Here is a 16230-nt window from a genome sequence, read left to right as displayed (position 1 = left end):
ATCTAGTGGTAGTCGCAGAGTATTGCATGATTTTGTCTTCAAAACTCAAAAAGGGCCGTCAACTGGGCATGTCAGTAATACTATCCCTAGTGTGACGTCCATGATGATCTGGTCCTTCACGTGTCGAGGTCCCTCAGATTATTTTTTTCCGCCATCGTAGTCTGACGCTAGTTTGCAGAGTTCTTCAGGCTGATGCCGTTTATTAGTAAAAGTTTATCATAGACTTTCTTACTATTCTTTCACCAACCGCTAATCGCAATATTTTCAGCAGAGTTTGACGGATGGAGCCATCATCGACGACAATAAAATCGCCTCGACGAACACTGATCGCGGCCTACACAGGCCACACTGGGCCTTGGCCCATCACAGTAGGGAGAGTGGGGTAGACCATACTTTGTTCTCCCTTTAGAGAATGCCTAATCACTTCCCTTCCTTCTCTTCTCTGTGCAGCCATTTCCACTAATCGTGGAAAATACACCTTTTAGGTTTTGCCCGTCCTGCAATAGGAAGTACCCCTGCCTAGACACACAGGGTGTGTAACCACGGTCTCCACGGGATCACCCAGAAAAGAACTGCAAATCTTGCAAGCTCTTTCGACATAAAACATTTAAGGACCACAGAACAAAACGCTGGGCTGCCCATGGCATGTAGGGTGAGGCCTCCATTGACGTGGAGGGAGCTTCCAGTGCTGGCAGCGTTGGTGTTCTAAGTGATGCAGAGGGCGAACGGAATTCGACAGACTACCACGTGTGAGCCCCCGACTCCATTGTGCAGGCCGGCGGTCCTTTTAAGGCGACTACACCTGGCGATTCAAGCCTGTACACTTCACTCCACACCACGCACACATCCCACGGCAGACCGACCGTGCTGTCGACCATTGAAAGCCGTACAGTGTCAAAGGAAAGGTCCTCAAATATCCCTGTCCTCTGGGCAATCGCGCTCGTTTTTTGCTGCACGAGAGGTTTCCGAAACAGACCCGCAAGTTTGTTTCTGACACCGCGCATAAAACAGACGCCCTTTCGGGCGCCAAAAGACATGTGCTGAAAAGCGCTTTGAGGACCACTATTTTGTAGACACCTCGGGTTCACTTTATTCTGGCTCTCAAGGAGATGGGGACCAGTATGATCGGGACCAGGGTGACCAAGAGCAATATTACGAGGATGACAATGACTATGTCTACGTCAACCAATCGCCAGACAATCAAGATAAACCAGTGGCCGACTCTCCAGTCGACCACCAGCTACAATACAATGACTTGCTCCTCAAGGCCGCAGAACATTTCAACATTACACCCAGGAGGCTTAAGTTGATAAGGACTTTGTGGAGGACAATTCTTGGAGACAAGGTCCGCAACACAATTAATTCCCTGCCTGCTATCTGTTCAGAGACGCATTCAACCCTCTATCATAACGCCAAACCTTACTCGACCAGTTAATCTCTGCATCGAGAAGGTGTTCAGAGCAGCCCCTACCAACCCTATATATTTATTTATTAAAAATTCTTATATCATCGTGTAATGCGCCCATAAGCCTCCGGGCGTGTGGCCTCATACATCAGGGATCAGCTGAAACCCGACTCCCTGGTGATTATCACAACTAGGAAAAGGGCAGCCACACCTCTAGCCTCTGCAGAGGCTCCACCAGATAAAGTAAAATGATATACACTTAAGTGGCTTTCTCGGCTCCCTATCCGACTAGGATAGCCAAAAATACTACCCTTTTGGCTAGCTACAGTTACCACAAGTGTAATGATCTTCTACTACAAATTGACAGTCCCAGGCCCCCTAAAATCTCAGCTCCTAAAGACTATAACCGAAGACAAACCGGTAGCCAACTGCATCCTAAAAACAATCTGGATGCTGCGAACAACGCAGGCCATATCATAGCTGAAGGCACACTTGTTAAGCGGCATGCCTGGCTTGGACAATCGGGTTTTAAACTTGAAACACAGGCCACATTACTCAACCTGCCTATTGAACCCAATGCTCTGCTCGGTAAAGCAGTTGAGGATGCCCTTAAAAGCGCCAAAGATGAGTAACACCCTAAAATCTCTTGGGCAGCTCTCCAACAAGCCGTTTGTGCACAGGGGGGTCTTCCAACACAAGAAGGTTTCGTGGGCAGGGCCCGCAATGCCCCTCTGTTTACAGCCTGGGTAACTAATTATCATCCTGGGGCAACTCACAGGGACAATCCTCCTCGAATTAAAAAGGCTATAAAAGGTCCAGGAGCAGAGGTAGAGCGTCCCCAGCCGGAGGCTCCACCCCCACACAAACAATGATGCCCTGCTCTGGGTCTCCTACCATGCCACGCCAGTAGGTCGCATTTTACAATTCACCCACGCATGGGAGGAGATCAAGCCACAGAAGCGGTTGTTGTCCACTGTGGCGTGTGGATATTGTTTAGAACCTCTACAAAAACCACCCACCAAAGCACAAGATGCCACCAGAAGAGAGTTGCATATTATTGGAGGAAGTGAAAGCCCTGCTGGAGAAAAATGAGTTTGTCCCAGCAAAGCAGGTAAAGAAGGGTATTTATTAAACTTACTTCTTGTGCCAAAGAAAGACCTAACAACGTGCCCTGTACTAGACCTGCGCCAACAAACCCGTATGTCAAGCCACAAACATTTCTCATGACTACACTTCAGGAAGAGATTCCCCTTCTAAAGCAGGGGGGGGGACTACATGGCAACATTGGATTTGAAAGATGCATACTTTCATATTTCAAAGTTTCCAGCGGACAGAAAATACCTGCGCTTCCAGATAATGGGAGAACACTACCAATTCAAGGTGCTCCCCTTCGGCATAGCCTCGGCTCCAAGGGTGTTGACAAAGGTGTTAGCAGTTGCAGCAAACCTACGCAGAGAGTCCATCCCGTTGTACCCTTATCTAGACGACTGGCTGATAACTGGGGAGACCCCTCAAATTTGCAAATTCAACACCCAGAGAACTATCAACCTTCTGTTCCAATTAGGTTTCTCCATCAACGAGAAAAATTAGTCTCGTACTCAGTCAAACAAAACAATTCCTGGGTGCAATTACAAAGACAAGGGAAGGATACCTCACTATCTAGTCGGTCGCCAGATAGCTGTATGCAAAGCAATGCTCCTGCTCGGGGTGATGGCCTTGTGCATTTACCTAGTTCCACACGCGCGGCTGCGCATGCACCCAATGCAAGAGTGGTTAGTAAAACAATGGTCTTGGGCAAGCGGATAATAGGACGATCAAGTGGTTGTTTCGCTAACCCTGGTACAGGCTTTTCGCTGGTGGACCCAAAGACAATGTATTGAAAGGAAAACCCTTTTGCAATCCATCAGTTCAAGCGATGCTAACGACTGACACCTCACTCTCCAGATGGGGAGCCCATTTCCTTCACCACAACGCTCATGTGCAATGGACACACACCACTGTCCAAAACCACATCAACTTTCTAGAACCCCTAACAGTTCTCAAGGCTCTGCAATCTTTTCAGCTGCATCTACTAGGTCAGACAGTTCAAGTCCTCACAGAGTGCACCACTGCCATGTTCTACCTAAACAAACCGGGAGGCACGCACTCTACAAATCTTTCCAGACTGTCCCAAAATATTTTCAAGTAGGCACTCGAGTGGAACATGTTCCTAGTCTCTCAACGCACTACAGGGGAACTCGATGCTCGAGCCAATTCTCCAAGCAGAAATCCTCCTCCAGAAGAATACGAGTGGCAACTCAACAAAGGTATTCTAGACTATATCCTTTCCCTGTCGGGGTTATCCCCCTTTAGACTTGTTCGCCACAAGACAAACAATGCCCAGACTTCGCATCCAGGTTTCCCCAACCAGACTCCAAGGGGAATGCCCTATTGGTCAGGGAAATTTGCTTACATTTTTCCGCCCAACAGCACTCGGCAGAATAGCGCACATGATAATCCTGTTATTTCCAATGTGGGCAAGACCACCATGGTTTCCACACCTGCTCAAAATGGCGATGTGCAAACCAAGCAAACTCCTGTGCCCCTACAACATGCTTTCCCAGCACGGGGGGACAACACTCCTTCCACATCCTCAAGTCTATGAACTTGGCAGCCTAGCTCCTGAAGTCATAGAGTTCGGGCCCTTAAAACTTCCCCAAATGTGTATGAATATTCTGGGAGGCATGAAAACCCAACACCAGACACTGTTACAAATGGAAAAGGTTTGTAATGACGGTGACAATCCTTTAACCCAATTTGAATGTTCCCGTTCCAACATTCTACACTACATGTTTCACCTACTAGACTATGGCCTAGTATTTAACTCCATCAAAGTACACCTAGTGGCCCTGTCCGCGTACTCCACTTCACAAAACAAGGTGTCTAGGTGGAAGGTGTGAGAAACAAGGTGTCTCGCCCACTAGTCCCTGGGGTTCTGTCATCCAGGTCGCCAGGACACGGCCATTGCTTTTGGATCCAGTTCCTGGTGATGGACCAGTGCAGGAGGATCACCTGGGTGAGGTGACACCGGGTGGTGAGAGCCGGTAGTCTCTTCCCTGTAACACCTCTACCCCATCATACCCTGCAGGATATTTAGAAACTCTACCCCACCACCCTGTTTTTACAACACAAACACGTTCACATGGACAGCCCTCTATGAGAGAAAACATACTAACACCCGAACTGTATACCCGACGTGTCCAAATACAATGCTCAGGCCAGGTCGAGCAATTACTGACCATAACTCACACACCTGACATCCATTAAGTTTGCCCACACAGATAAAAGGCAGAGCACCAGAGCACACTCTGAGCGAAGCAAAGCACACAAGGAAACAGCAGTTTCCAGACCGTCCTTGGCTCCAAGAACAAAGCAACGTCAGTTAAATCAGTTTGGGAGACCGATAAGACTGATCTGTGTTGAAGCCAAGGTTGCAAGTAGCAACTTTGTATGTTGAGCACTGGGACGAACATTGTTAAAACGCGTGTGATCAGAGACACAAGTAAAGTTGAACTGCTAATGAGTGAACTTTCAAAGCAAGATACTATACCATTGACAGAGTGGTCCGGCACTGTGTCAGTGCTCAGTCGAAGGTGTCTGTAAGGTATCCAGCTGAGAAGTGGCAAAAGTGAAAGTGAGAAAAAGATGATATCAAGAAGAGAACGAGTAATTGTGAATCGAAGGGGTCCTGCGATGTGTCAAGCAAAATCCTATGCACAGACAAAGTCTTCGATTTTGATGAAGTAAAGAATATTTGGAAAAGTAGATGCATTTGGTCCGAGCACGCTAGAGGAAGACCAATTGAAGGTTTTGTGTTAAAGTTGGTCTGAGCCCGGCGCAGGGGGACACCCCTGAGAAGTTGTATGTGAAATCCTAAGAAGAAAGGAACTTTAATGTTTGTCGTATTGTATTGCATCAGGCGTTCTCAAATAAGAGACTTTGAATGGCAGAGACTTTGGCACAGAAGGCCCTGATGTTGAGGTTTTGAACTGCATTCTCGTGCTAGAGAAGCCAGAGAGTTTGCTAAGATAGTGTGCCGCCTTGTCCCGTGCTGAAAACGTGGGGAAGGGAAGCCAACGGCTTGAATATCCTGACCTATCATTTCCTGAACACTTTTTTCCTTTTGCTTAACATTGTTTTGCACACTTTGTATTTAGAAGTAAGGATTTGCAATAGGTTTATTAGTATAGGCCCTTTTATTTTGAACAGACTCTACTAGTACTGCGTTTATTATTTTTTGATGGTCGTAGCTTGCTCCCATCTTTAGATTTAGGTTTAGATAGGCGTTTTTCAAACCCAATTGAAGTTCAATAAACACCCTTGATCTGTGATCACTTGTGTCTGTTTTACTGTTTGATACCATGCCTTCCTTACAAAGGTTCCTGTTATTAAAAATTTCATGGAGGGAGTAACAAGACTATACCCTCCCATTTCTAAACCTCCACGGGTTGGGACCTTCATTTTGTGCTCTCAAATCTCATGGGTCCGCTATTCGAGCCTGTGCACAAAGCCAGCCTAAAACACTTAACATACAAAACTGCCTTTCTAGTAGCCATCACCTCCATTAGACTGGTTAGTGAGCTACAGGCACTGTTTGTACATGACCCTTTCTTTATAATACACAAGGACAAGGTGGTCCTTGGAACACATCCTAGGTTTTCACCTATATTCATATCCAAGTTCCATGTAGACCAATCCATTGAACGACCTACTTTTTTCCAAAATCCATCTAACTTGGCTGAAAGGAACCTCCATAAACTAGATGTAAGGAGGGCAGGCTTGTACTATGTAAGCAAAACAAAGCCTATAAGGAAAACAGACCAACACTGTGTTTCCATAGCAACCTGCAGGGAAGGGGATGACGTTTCAAAGAACGCCATCTCCAGATGGATAGTCAAGTGCATACAACTAAGCTATTCATTTTTAAAGAAGACCCTGCCTTTCACACCAAGAGCACACTCTTCCAGAGGTACAGGAGCTACTTTAGCATTTATTGCAAACGTCCCCTTAGATGATATTTGCAAAGCAGCTATGTACACCCCTTTACTCTTCACTACCGCATTGACACACATTCGAAAGCAGATTCACAGGTGGGACAAGCGGTGCTAAAATATCTATTTGCCGTTGCACCTTCTCACAATCCACCTCCTTCTCCAGATATTGCTTGCTAATCTATGCATAGCATGTGATCCAAGCAGATCCACAAGTCTCAGAAGGGATACATTACTCACCGTAATTGTGTTTCTGATGCTTGTCTGTGTAGATTAACATGCGTCCACCCTTCCTCCCCGCCTGGAGTTGAAGGTGCATGGATGTTACTTGCTCTATCACTAATTTCTGCTTTATTACATATGTATTTGTGCTACCTGATGTCAGAAACAAACCAATCTGAGGGACCTTGATGCGTGAAGGACCATGGGTAACATGGACGTCACGCTAGGTATAGTATTACTGACTCGCCAAGTCGATGTCCCTTTTTTAGATTCGAAAACATTATATACTCCTACGTCCCGTCCCCTTTCCTCCATACTTATGGAACACTCAGCCTTGTGGGATGGGACTGGAGTGCTTTTGTAAAAAGCATCACATTTTTCAAAAATGTGTCTTCTCTTTCTACGCGAGGTACCGCACATGCCGTAACGCCGCCCTCCTTAGCTCCGCCCAGCACATTGCCCATCAGTCCTTTTCTCCGCGTGGTCGGGACTGGACGCACTTGCATCTTTGGAAGATTTTTTCCTTGCAGTGTCCTTCTCTCCTGCTCCGGTTTGGCGGTCGCGTAGTAGTCAGTCTATGCCGGTTCATTTAGAATGTCCTTCTTCATCTTGCGAGCGACGCTTCGCTAGGGTGGATCCCCATCCTCTTTGGTTAGAGTGTTTGGGTCCGGATCATCGGTGGGACTTGTGTTTCTACTGCGATTCCCTCTCGGTCCGGGCACTTCAACATCGTCTGGAACGGTGGTAGGAGGTGTTTTAGCACGTTCCTCCTCCGCATTTTCATAGTTTCATCGACGAGAAGAAGAGATGCCCGGTAAGTTCTTTTAGTTTTTAGGGCACCCCATATTACCAGGGTTTCCCCTGAGGTGCCTTCCAGGCTTAAAAAAGGTACCAGAGTTTTCTCCTAGGGCTTCCGTAAGGGGCCTGCCAACAACAGATTACAATCCGAGGCCCCTCCAGTGGGTGCTAATCTACGGCCCAGTTCTACTGAGGCGGTGGGTACCAGAGCTTGCTTCGAGGTCTCCTTGGCTGGAGCTTTTCATACAGACACTGGGGCTTGCCCTGAGGCCTCTGTAGAAGCTTTCTGTATCGAACCAAGGTTCGAGGCCCCTCTTGAGGGAGCTGTTACCGGACTCTGTTCCGAGGTTCCTCTTTCTGAGGCTAAGGTGACTGACAGAACTGAGAGACCTGTCAAGGTCTTGTATGTGAGGTGGATTCCTCAACGTTCCCGTCTTTGCGGTGATACCGGTTCCGTTGAGTGGGCACAGAGTGAGGTCGCTGACAGTTTTTCTTCTATTACCGGCTCTGCCGAAATTCCTCTTCTAGAGGCTAATTTGGCTAATAGTATGTCTCGGAAACATCCTAGGCCAGACAGTACTGGCTCTGCCGAGGTTCCTTGTGTCAAGGCTAAAGTCAAGGCCCCTGACCCGTCTGTGGAGATCCCTGCCTCACTAACACATGTGACGCAGTTCTCCTCAGACGCTGACAAAATGCTGCGTGAACTACAGCGGCCATTTTGGATTCCTTCCTTACACCTACGCCATCGGCGTTGGATGCTGGGAGCGTGTTTTCAGGTGAAAATCGACTTCCTGGTGCGAATCCTTTTCGTCCAGTTTATAACTGGAATGCTCGGATGCCATTACCGCACGCGGTCTCCCTTTCTGGTACATCTGCCCCTTTGTTCTACGTTGATCCGACTGGAGGAGGCCCTTCTTTGCAGCCCTCTCCCTTACGGCCTTGGAATTACTCCTCTCATGAGCGGCCTCTCCCCACTCAAATGCCTAAGCCTTCGGCGAAGGATGCCTTTTTCTGAAAATTTCAGAGGCTTCAATGAAGGAGTATTTCAGAGGTCTTTTTAGGGCAATCTGCCCTCCAAGGCCTGCTCCTGTGACGACGGTTCCAGCTGTAGCACCGGTTGTCCCGGCAGATGTTCCACCTCTATCGATTAGCCCACGTCCGCCCCTGCCTCCCTTGTCTCCAATAGACAAGTCTTCGGCAGAGCCAGATGGTCATTAAAAGACAATTTGCGGGCCTATTACATCTTTACCCTCCTGTTCGCAACCTGCATCCAAGGTGAGATCTGAATGTGGTCCTTATGGCCTTGTGTCATAAGCCTTTTAAGCCCATGGCTACTGTCGATTTTAAGTACCTTTCGTGGAAAGTGTCCTTTTTGATTGCTGTGTCTTCGGCAAGGCGTGTAAGTGAGCTTCAGGCCTTGTTGGTAGAGCATCCATTCCTTACTTTTCATAAGGATAAGGTTGTCCTGCGGACAAATCCCTTCTTTCTTCCGAAGGTGGTCTCTGATTTTCATTTGAATCAGTCAATTACATTGCCTGTCTTCTTTCCAGACCCGGCCTCAGAGGCCGAAAGGGTTCTGCACTGCCAGGACGTTAGAAGAGCCCTTAAGTTCTATCTGGACAGAACATCAGAGCTTAGGAACTCTTTGCAGCTTTTTGTGACCTTCGGCAATCTGCAAGGAAAGCCAGCCTCGAAAGCAACCATCTCCCGATGAATTGCTGCCTGTATTTCTGAGGCGTATACCATTCAGGGTCTTCGGGCCCCAAAGGGAATTCATGCTGATCTTGTGCGGGGCAAGGCGGCTGCCGGTGCCTTCCAAAAATATGTTCCCTGGGAGACCATCGCGAAAGCGGCTACGTGGGCCTCCCCATCGGCTTTTTGTAAACATTACTGTCTGGACCTGAGCTCCAAGGCTGATGCTCAGTTCAGTCAAGCTGTGCTTAAGAACCTGTTTCAGTAAGGAGTTTCCATCCACCCGTAATTCCTGTGAGGAGTGCTTGGGAATCTCCCATGGAGGAAAGGGAATGCGATGTAGGAGTATAATAAAGTTACTCACCGTAGTGACTATCTTACTCCAATTCCATAGTCCCCTTTCTGTCGTACTTCCGCCCGCCCGCCGTCCCCTCTAATACGTTTCCTCTGTTATTGCTTAAAGGTCTCAGACCTGGCGATAGAAAAGGGCCGATTGGCGATGCGCTGGGCAGAGCTAAAGAGGGCAGGGTTACGGCCACGTGCGGTACCCCGCGTAAAAAGAGAAAGAGGACACAATTTTGCAAAATGTGATGCTTTTTATGAAAGTGCTCCATCCTCTGGGACAGGACCGGAATGTCCCATAAGTATGGAGGAAAGGGGACTATGTACTAGGAGTAAGGTAGTCACTACGGTGAGTAACTAACTTTATTATACTCCGCGACTACCATTAGATGTTGGCCTATGCATAGCATGTGAATCTAAGCAGATGCAAGCATCAGAAATACGATTACGGTGAGTAATGTATCGTATATAATATTTCTGATTCTTGTGATCTGCTTAGAATCGCATGCTGTGCATATAGTCCGACATCTAGTGGTAATCATGAAGTATTGCATATTTCTTTCGAAGATCGAAAGGGGACGTTGACATGGGCATGACTGTAACGCTATCCCTAACGTGACGTGTAGTGTACCCAAAATTCCTCACGCTTCGAGGTTCCTCAGATGGGTTTTTTCCTCCAACGTAGACACCTATGCAGAGCTTGCAGTAGTTTTATATTGTTAACTTTGTCCCCATGCCTACGGTCATCTTGTCTCCCGACTAATCTTCTCTGACTGCCTTGTGGGTTGCTGCCGCCGGCGACATCAACAACTTCTCAGAGATTGTCCAACTGCTCGCCGACTGTTGACCGCGTGGCCTCGGTTCTCCGGCCAGGCCCTTACAGTATGGAGAGTGGGGCCCTGGGTTTATTCATCTCTAAGCATGTATTTCCTTTACCCCTCTTTTTCTCATCTTAGTCTGGCTGCCTCTACCCTCTGCTATTGAGAGGACACCCTTTAAATGTTGGCCGTCATGTAACGGCAAGCTTCGTTAGAAGGACACCCATCGCTGATGCAATCTGTGTCTTCGACACCACAAGTGCTCATGCAAGGTCTGTAAGCTCTTTCGACCGAAAATGTTGAATGACAGGCGGCCTAAACAGTGGGTGGCCTACGCTATGCAGGCCGAAAGCCTTTCCCCCGTTGGCGCCGTTGCTTCAGTTGACGAGGAATCCGTCGGCAGCCATTGCTCTGGATTGGAAGCTGGCGACCTTTCGACAGAGCCTACAGGCTCCCAAATTCCCATCCCCGACAGGCCACCGGCTCTCTTATGAGGAGATCACATCCTGGCGACAAGGGCACCCACGCACCACGGATAAAAAAACACACAACCCATAAGGCATTTTCGTCGGAATAGTCGAAGAAGCGCGCAAGGCCAACGGGTTTGGCACCCTCCATGCAACCGCTTTGACTGGGCATCCCTCTGGAATGGGCATTCACCCCAAAAAACATACCGTCGTTAACACACCGCCCAAGTGCACTTTGCAGTCGGGCGCGTCGAAACCTTCGATACAACCGCTGAAAATGTGTAAAAGCCTTGCGGCTATCATTTCGGCGGCCACAGAGCACAAGGGCACCCCCCTCTCATCGAGAGGAGTATTCCGAAGCCCCCCAGCCTCTCTCCAAAGCCTTATTGGGAACCTCTCCCCCTCTTGGACAACTTTTTCCACCTCCAGACCCTTCTGGCTCTTCCGTATGGACTAGGGAGAGGTTTCAGCAATACATGGACCAAATGGCCCAGTTTATTGACTTTTTGGACAAGTACATTGCACCAAAAAGACCCAGGGAAGAGGACTCCTGCCCCATTCCTTATAAACTGCAGAAAATATCCATCTCTGCACAGGGACACCAGGAAGATATCTTGGATGTCCCAGAGAACACAACTCGGGAGGATACTTACTAGGATGTTAATCCATTTGCACAAGCCACGGCTTATCAAGACCCAGACAGAGATCAGGATCAGGAAGAGGATCAGGGCCCTTGGCCAACACATACCCCTGACCCAGACGGCATCTGCCTAGATCCCCCTTCTTCTCCTCTAAAGAGGGATTTGTCACCTGTTGACGACCAGATTTTGCTATTGCCATTCTGGAAAGAGCAGCCGATCATTTTCAAATTGCCACACATGAGGCAGCTCCAGACACTGACTTTGTGGAGGATATACTCAAAGAGAAGACTCTGACTAGTCAAGCCATCCCCCTACTGAACTCTATAAAGTGGTGCCTGGCCTCTTCCTTGCTGTCCTTGTCTCTCACACAGGCAGTCAAACCCAGGGTCGAAAAATGATTCCACCCATCGCCTACTGACACACTCTACATAAGGGGTCATGCTACACCAGGTTCCTTGGTGGTCACTACCACTCGGGAGAAGGCGGGAGTTCCACTGTCTTCGGCTAAGCCCCTCTGGAAAAAGACTGTAAAAAGCTTTATGCCTTGGGTAAACGGATCACCGCCTCTGTGGCCTACTCCACAATGATTGCAAATCATCCCACTCTTCTGGCGAGTTACAGGGATGTACAGTGGGGCCTAGTTCAGGATGGTCTTCAAGATGTTCCAGAGCCCACCCGATCACGCCTGCTGGCGTTCTTGGCTGAAGGCAGACAAGTCACCCATAACGTATTGAAGAACACCCTGCACTCTGCTGAAACTGCTGGATGCACCCTAGTCCAGTGGAACCTTACTTAAAGGACACGCCTGTTTAAAGAACTCCGGCTTTAAACCCGAAACTCGGGCCTCTCTGATCAACAAGCCAGTGGAGGACTCCAACCTTTTTGGGAAGGCTGTGGATGACACCCTCGAGACTGCTAAGAACGGGCACGAAACACTAAAGTATCTCAGCCAGATCACATTTAACGCTTCCACCAACGTGGAGGCTCTAACTCGCGTTGGTCCTTTTGTGGCCCATCATTTTCCCGCTCTCCCCAAGGACAATACAGCTCAGGAAATACCCCCATCTCCTCCGGCCAAGACTTATCTGGTAGCCACCAATACCAACAAATAGGACCTCGTAGGGGCAAGGGTAGAGGCAGGAACTCTACTTCTAGAGGCTCCCCGGCCTCCACCTCAAAGTGACTCCCCGGTTCCCCAGTTGGTTGTCGCTTTTCATCATTCATCCACTTCTGGGAGGGGATCATATCGGACCAGTGGGTGCTAAAGACCGTTGCCCACGGCTACTGCATCGAGTTTCTCCGGCCACCTCAATACCAACCACCGAGAAGCAGACGCCTGTCGCCAGAACATCTGCGCATCCTGCGGACCTGCTGGAAAAGGGCGCCATAGAAGTCATCCCCATTCTCTAGGTAAACCAGGGTATTTATTCAGTGTACTTCCTTGTACCCAAAAAGGATCTCACCTTGCACCCTGTTTTAGACCTGCCCCTGGCGAACAAGTATGTCAAACCTCAATAATTCAGGATGACAACACCGCATGAGGTAATCCAACTGCTGCAGCAGGGGAATTACATGGCCACATTGGACACGAAGGGTGCATACTTTTATATTTCAATATTGCCAGTGCACAGAAAGTACCTCAGGCTCATGATAGAGGACACCCACTATCAGTTCAAGGTTCTCCCCTTCGGCATTGCCTCAGCACCACAGGTATTCACAAAGGTACTGGCGGTAGTAGCTGATCACCTGCGCAGGCAGTCCATCCCAGTCTATCCTTACCTCGACAACTGGCTCATAACATGGGATTTGTATGGAACATGGGATTTGTATGGAACATGGGATTTGTATGGAACATGGGATTTGTATGGAACATGCCAAACAAATACCCAGAAGACGGTAGATCTCCTCTTCAACCTCGGTTTCTCGATCAACGACAAAAAATCCAGTCTAAACCCCAATCGAGTCAAACAGTTTCTGAGGGCTCTAATTCGACCAAAGACTGTCTCGTCTTTCCCTCCAACGAGCGGGTTCAAAACATGCTGTTCCAGATCCCTCCGTATGTAACTAACGGTTAAGAACATGAAACCTCCCATAGGGTGCCAATGGAGACAGTGATTCCCAGTGTCCCAGAGCAGCACGAAAAACGAGTGGTGGGGACTGGAGAGTACACCGTATTCATGTGCAGATACGGAACGAAATGAAGGGAGAAACGCAGACCCATCAAAAGTGCTACCCTACAAGGAAGGAGGGGCTGGTAAAAAGGAAAAGAAGGCTGATCAGGGGCGGTCGGCCAAACCCAGGGTGGAAAGTCCGCCGCCGGCCATAGTTTACAATAGACATGTGGAGCCGAGAGACGGGTATGCGAGAGCCGAAACGCCACGTTGCTGCACGTTAGCAGAGACGCAAGTGTACAGTTGTTGCTGCCGTCCTAGGGACCTGAGCCGCGGACCCACGTTCAACAAGACGCTGCATTGCTGCATAGCAGAAGTTCCGTTAACAAAACACGCTGTGCAGCAAAGACGTCCCGAAACCCACGAAAACCTCAACCAAGAACCAATAAACAATTTCAACAAATCGCTTACCTGGTCAATGAAGACCTGAACAGGGTGGTGGGAGACGGGGAAAGCTGCAGCACGCCAGGCTTGAAGGGGAAAAGGGGCATGGCTTGGGAGGCTTTTTATAACATGGTAAAGGAAGTAAGTCCTGATTGGCCTGTTAAGCCCTGTATATATAAAGCCACAGAGCTGAGGAGGAGTGTTGTTCACTCTTGGTTTTGTTGCAGAACAATCCAGACGGACCGGCGGGAGCTGCTTGAAGGCTGGTGGGCATATGAGGACTAGGAAGAGAAGACTTGCCAGAGGACCTTACTACATTCCCTGGAAAGAATCAGAAAAAGAACACTGAATAAGCACAGCGGGAGAAGAGAAAGAATACTTGCAAGTCTGAATAAAGACCAATTTATTTTTCAACAAATCCTGCTTGACTGGCTCATTGTCACAGTAACCAGGTGACCGTACGCAAAGCCATGCACCTGTTGGGGATGATGGCTTCCTGCGTCTATCTAGATTCTCACGCTAGTCTGCGCATGCGCCCCATGCAAGAGTGACTCTCGAGCCAATGGTGTCAGGCCAGTGGCCATTGGGAAGTTCTACTGGCTGTCTCAGCAGCCCTCGTTCAGTCTCTGCAGTGGTGGTCCAGGGAAAACTTTCTGCAGAGGAAAACCTTCACCACCCCCGCAGTAGAAGCCACTCTCAAAACCCTCATCTGTGACAGTGTGGGGAGCTCACATCCTTCAACAGACGGCACACAGCGGGTGGTACCCAGTGGTAGCATCCAATCACATCAACCTGTTGGAATTGCTAGCAGTGTTAAGGCCCTGAAGGCCTTCCTGACGCACCTCCGGACCATTCTAGTCCTCACGGACAGTACTACGGCCATGTATTACCTAACCAAACAAGGGGGCACTCACTCTCTAGGGCTGTCCAAACTGTCCCAGAGCATATGGAAGTGGGCTCTCAAACAAAAAATGTTCCTCCTCTTACAACATGTACCAGGGGAACTCAATCTTCTGGTGGACGTACTCGGCAGAGACTTCCCCCCTACCTGTCGAGCACGAGTGGCGACTACAGGAGGACATTGTACTCCACGTCTTTCCAGAATGGGGCTTCCCAGAGATACACTTACTCGCCACTATGGAGAATGTCCAATGGCCAGATTACACCTCAGTGTTTTGTCCGCGATGAACTGTACCACTCTGTAATTGTGGTCGGTAAGATCGTATATAACCGTTTGGCATGTGGGTAGGTTCCATGGTGCAGACCATGTAGAAAATATTAAATATCAATTTTTGTAATTTGTTAAAAAAAAATGTAGGCAGTCTGCAATGCTTACCCCTGCCATATGGCTCTGTGCCGTAGTTCTATGTAAACTTCAGCAGTTCATTGTTCCTAAACTTTCCACACATCAGCATTCTAGCTGACATTAGCGGCACTCCCTTCTGAAGTCGTACGTGTGATGTAAAACTGTGCTTTTGTAGTCATGCAGGTGATGGGAATTGGTGCATGTCTCTTCAGTAGTGTCCACAATGACGTTGTCCGTCACATCGTGGCAGATCTCTCATGATAATTACAGGAACTTCATTTCCCACTGGAGTTGATGAAATGTAGGCCATCTCAACAGTACAAAGCTTACATGCCTCAGCCATGCGGGTATGGCAGTTAAGCTTACATGCTTCATCCCTTCGTGTACGACACTTATGTTGAGGTCGCTGCTGCCTCGGCTGTATATCGGGACACCAATAAATGTTGCTGCGTGATCTCAATCCTCCGAAGTAGGGACTACCATGCAAAGCACGGTGCAACTGCTAGGTTTTATATAAAAACAATGATAAGAAATGTGGGACAGGAGAAATGTAAGCAAAATGTTTGTGCCGTGCTTTATAGGCATCTAAAACATTTTACAAAGGGATAGTATTTGTGGTGGCTGGGTTCTGGTGTGGGATATTAATATTGTGTGTGTGTGTATTGTAATGTTCTGAGATGTTTGATGCCTTCCCATCGCTATCAGAAATTTACTTTTAACAATTTCCATGATATTCATTGAAGTTGTGTGCATTTATTTTAAAATAAATTAATCTGGGAGATCCAGAGAAAGACGTGCCCAAATTAATTAGTGTGTTTTATTCTGTTTCTCCAAAAAACAGCAAATCTCAAAGGCATGCTCAAAGACTGGGTAGTGCAAGTAGAAAATCAATGGAGTGTTCTGGTGTAATTTATTTTGTATAAACTTAATATTCCACCCACCAATAGTGCGACA

At 48.2% G+C, this 16230-nt stretch overlaps 1 protein-coding gene across 1 annotated transcript in view; it reads left to right on the top strand.

The window, feature by feature from the left end:
• TBC1D25 (TBC1 domain family member 25) overlaps positions 1-16230 on the top strand; it is a 450273-nt gene that overhangs the window by 136733 nt on the left and 297310 nt on the right. The gene's annotated exons all lie outside the window — the stretch shown is intronic.

The sequence above is a fragment of the Ambystoma mexicanum genome, chromosome 2q (assembly GCF_040938575.1).
Source record: "Ambystoma mexicanum isolate Mex_15411 chromosome 2q, UKY_AmexF1_1, whole genome shotgun sequence".
Classification (NCBI taxonomy): Eukaryota; Metazoa; Chordata; class Amphibia; order Caudata; family Ambystomatidae; genus Ambystoma; species Ambystoma mexicanum.
Note: the sequence above shows the minus strand (reverse complement) of the source record. Positions and strands in the feature narration are given on the sequence as shown.